Raw genomic sequence first — 4623 nt, forward strand, 5'->3', positions numbered from 1 at the left:
TACGTTTGGTGAGCTTAACTTTTTCTTTTGTTTTTTCCCTTGTTTGTACTTATTCTTCCCTTAACATTTCCAATTCTTCAAGCTCATTTTCTTCATTCACCCCATCCATAAAGAATATTTCATCTTGAGCCTTCGAGTTCTTCAATTTTTTATCAACCCCGAGTATAATCTCCTTCTTCCACACTCGTAATGTAAGCCTATAATCTTGAATGTCTACCAAGGTTCTCACAGTATTGAGTAGTGGGCGTCCATGTATAATTGGTACATCTTCATCTTCTTTCATATCTATGACCACAAAATCAATTGGAAAAATGAATTTTCCAATTTTAACCAATAAGTCTTCAACTATGCCTCGAGGATAAGTCACCGCATGATTTGCCATATGGATTGCCATCCTTGCTGTCTTTAATTCTGGAAGGTTAAGCTTTTGATATGAAGAATAAGACATCAAATTTATGCTTGCTCCAGAATCGGCTAAAGCAAACGTCTCTGTGGCATTTCCAAATTCACATGGCAAAGTCAGGTGTTCTGGATCTCCCATATTTTGTTGGTATCCCCTCTATGATAACCGCTAAACATTGTTCATTAAGAACAACCTTGGACATCTTTTCTAGTTATTGATGAGTATCGAGAAGATCTTTAAGGAATTTTACGTACTCGGACATTTTAGTTATTGCTTTAATGAACGAGATATTAATTGGAATACCCTACACTTTGTTGATGAATCTTCTATGTTCTTGTTCCAATGGATGTGCCCTTAATTGAGAAGGATGAGTTAACGGAGGCTAATACGGCTTAACTAAAGAATTATGTTTTTGATTATGCTGATCCCATGACGTGACAGGACCTGCTCACATCGTGAATACTGGGCATCAACTTGTTTTTCTTCTTCGATCTTTGCTTCTTTTGGCTGCGGATCGGGTTGCTTTGTGGCTTCATGTAAGATCACTGGAGGCTCAGAGATGGTGTCTTCTTTATTTGAAATGGTCGTGACATGAGGTTGTATTTTCAGATTGGAATTTTTAGGTGATAACCATTCGTTTACGAGTTTGGTCAATTGCCCGATTTGAGTCTCTATGTTGGTTATGGTGGCTTGTTGATTCCTTATTGTTGCATCAGTAGAATCATGCCTCTTCTCACTAGCTTCCATAAAACCTATTGAGTATTGACTCAAAATCGGGTTTCTTCTCGGGTGGTGGTTGTTCTTTTTGGTAGAAGCCTCGTCCACTTTGCCGATACTTTTCTTCTTTAGCCTTTTTGTATTCTTCATAAGACAATCATTCTTTCTTAAGCTTCCTCTAATCCTCATCAAATCGGTCACCACTTGAGTAGCATACTTGTGCTTTTCGATTCTTGTTCTCATATAAGTTGTAATCTTTTGTTAAGTGTGATCCACTACAATTGTCACAACCTACTTGTATGTCATGTATCGATTGACCCATATTTGTCATTCTCTGGTCCATATTCTCAAGTTTTTCCATCACAAATGCTAAGCTCGTTTCTTCCATCTCCACTTCCTTGATATCTTGTCACATCCTCTCGAGGGTTGTGATATTCTCTAGAGTGCTTTGTGAATTCTTCTATTAATTCTTTAATAGTAGCGGGATTTTTCTTCGTCATTGGTCCTTGAGATTCTAGGAGTTTCCTTATGGTAACATTTACCCCATCGTAAAATATAGAAACTTCTTTGTTGCACATTGAAATCGTGTTCAGGGCAATTCCTTAGCAATTCCTTGTATCTCTCCCAAGCTTTATATAAAGACTCTCCATTTTCCTTTTGAAAGTTAGCAATATTCTTCTTTAATCTTGAAACTTTTGAAGGTGGACTGAACTGTTGAATGAATTCTTCTTTAAGGTCGGACCATGTTCAAATAGCTGCAGGTGGAAGTGACTTGAGCCAGACTTTTGTTGCTCCTTTGAAAGTTACTGGAAGCACCTCAACAACACTGATTCACGTGGAACATTTGGAACATTAAAATAATTCGCAATGTCCAAAACTTCGTCAATATGTTTGTAGACATCTTCGTTGTGACAACCGTCAAAATTCGAGTCGGTTCTAGATTTGACTAAACTTAGTTGCACATATAGGCACGACACATACTAGACTTAGTAACTAGAAGCTATGTTATAACCTACTAAAAACTAGGAAACAGTTAGAAACGATGGACAATATACTTAGATTTCACATTGATATGTGAATTCTACAACTACTTAACTGTAGTGACTATCCATATTCGGGTCACTCTTTGACTCAAACACCTTTTCATGAATCATATACACACATCATGCACTTGAACTAGTGGTATAAATTAGGTCCGAGTCTCGTAGGAACTTAAGTCAAAGTTGAAAACCAGGACTAGTATACTTGATTCTTCAATTTCGCTTGAGGCATAATCACTACTAGAATGCCAATAAATCAATAAAAATAAATTACAAACATTATTTATAACTATAAAAGAGTTATAATACCATAAAATAGTTTGAAGTCTCAAAATTTAATTAATTTTGATATCTAAAGACATACAAACTCCTCAAAACCCTAAAAAGCCCTAAAAACTCAAATTTATAAATTTTAACACCCAAAATTCCATAAAATTTGTTATGAACCACATAATATCAATTTAATATAACTAAATTCAGGAAAATGCAATCAAGGAAAATAGAAATTAAGTCATTGACATTTACCCTTAATTTATAAGACAAAATACAATTGAACCTTGTAAAAACTAAAGATGGTTTTTATAAAAAAAAACTAAAGATGATTTTTATAAAAATGATTAGGAGGCTATATTTATTCAAAGTAAAGCTTTAAAAGCCTCCTACAACCCTCTCTAATCCTTCTTAAAGTCGGCCTCCACCTCCCAAGAGATCTCTTCCCAAAAACACTCAAGCAAGTTATTCACTCCCACACTCTTCTCTCATTTTTCTCATTTCTCTCTCACGCACACCACCACATTTTCTCTCACCCTCACCCTAAACCACGAATTTTGGCAGCAAAGTTCATCCATCTCTACTCAAAAACATCAACATTTGAAGTTGTTCTTGAGGTAAAACAAAAATCCTTCATTCCTCCTTCAATCTTCCTTCAAAATCTCAAGTTTTCTTACATATCTTCTTCTTCTACAACATTCTAGGGATGGATTATTGATGTGCACGATAGTACCAACTAATTTTATAATTTATAACCTAACTAACTAACTAACTAAATTGCACCTAGGCAGTGTACCTAGTCGAATTATAGAATAGTTTGGTAAGTCGGGTGTCGATCACAGGGAACGGTGTTGACTAATTAATTTATTTACTACTAAACTAACCTAATTACTAACGAGCTAAAAAGGGGTTTTTATCTAATTTTGCAAGTTTAGATGAACTTAATTCTTTAACAAAAACTCAATCAATAAACAAAACACTTCTGTTAGTTCGAATCCGCTTTCACTCAATAGTTATATATTAGCTAGGACTATTACTGTTGGTTACCAAATTAAGAAGTATTAGCAATTTAGTTTTAAATCTACTAATTATTAATCAATTCATGTAAATCTATGTATGGTCATACAATAGTTAACACAGAATCAATTATTAAATAAGATTGGAGCCATGAAAGATTGATTAATCAAAACACAATTACAGTCATAATATGAGTTCTCTAACACATCTTAATTCAATGATTCAATTATTTATCTAAGATTGGTTTGATCTTAGCTCTAATAACTAGTGTTCACTATATTATTAGGTATTCAAATTCATGCAGAATTGTGTTCACTAACTACACAGAACAAGAGTTTAAAGCAATCAAATAATTAATTCAAGCATGCTAGGTAAAATCAATCAACACAAGCGTATCACCAACAAGTAAAGTCAAGTCTAACGCATTAAAACCATGAGTTCCAGCTTCATCTAGCTAACAGAAGCAGCTAGATTTAGTTGGACATACTAACAGCTAAATAAACACAAACTATAATCAAGGACATGTTTAAGTGTACCAATCTATAAACCAAATTATGAACTTCTTCTTCCTTGGTGTTAAAACCAGCTCCCAGAGCTTCTTCTCCTCTGAATTTCGTCTTCAGGAACCCTTCTAAGCCAGCCAAAAAGTCCCCCAATCGTAATGGAGAAGGGTATATATATTTTCTCCAAAATCACCGTTCACGTCGTGAGAATGTAAAACTCACGTCGTGAACTCGAGGTAATCGTGATCGTCAAGGATTCCTTCACCCGGATGCTTATCTTCTAACTCTTTCCACTCACGTCGTGAACCATCAACTGTTCACGTCGTGAGTACGTCTTTTTTTTTGGGTGTTTTTCTTGTCTTTCAAGCCTTCAACCTCCAAAGTTCCATCCTTTAACGCTTCTAGTCCCTTTTCTTCAAAATGTCTTCTTTTTGGCTGCAAAAATATAATTTAACCTTATAAGTACCATTATTCTATGCAAATGACCAAAATATATATAAAAATGTACTTAAATATTGCCTAAAAGTATGTATAAATATGGCAATATCAAAATACCCCACACTTGTGCTTTGCTTGCCCTCAAGCAAATCTAACTATTTTAAACTTAAACATTTATCACTAACATCACATAGAACAATCCAACTCAAACTCAGCCATTATGCCAAGACCTCAA

At 34.7% G+C, this 4623-nt stretch overlaps 1 non-coding gene across 1 annotated transcript; it reads left to right on the forward strand.

Annotated features, from left to right (window-relative positions):
• Positions 1 to 1700: 1700 nt before the first annotated feature.
• Positions 1701 to 1807, forward strand: LOC145151708 (small nucleolar RNA R71). Its single transcript, XR_013732268.1, has one exon. It is a non-coding gene; the product is annotated as a small nucleolar RNA R71 (small nucleolar RNA).
• The last annotated feature ends 2816 nt before the right edge of the window (positions 1808 to 4623 follow it).

The sequence above is a fragment of the Lactuca virosa genome, chromosome 1, assembly GCF_052849685.1.
Source record: "Lactuca virosa cultivar CGN04683 chromosome 1, Lactuca_virosa_CGN04683_v6, whole genome shotgun sequence".
Taxonomy (NCBI): Eukaryota; Viridiplantae; Streptophyta; class Magnoliopsida; order Asterales; family Asteraceae; genus Lactuca; species Lactuca virosa.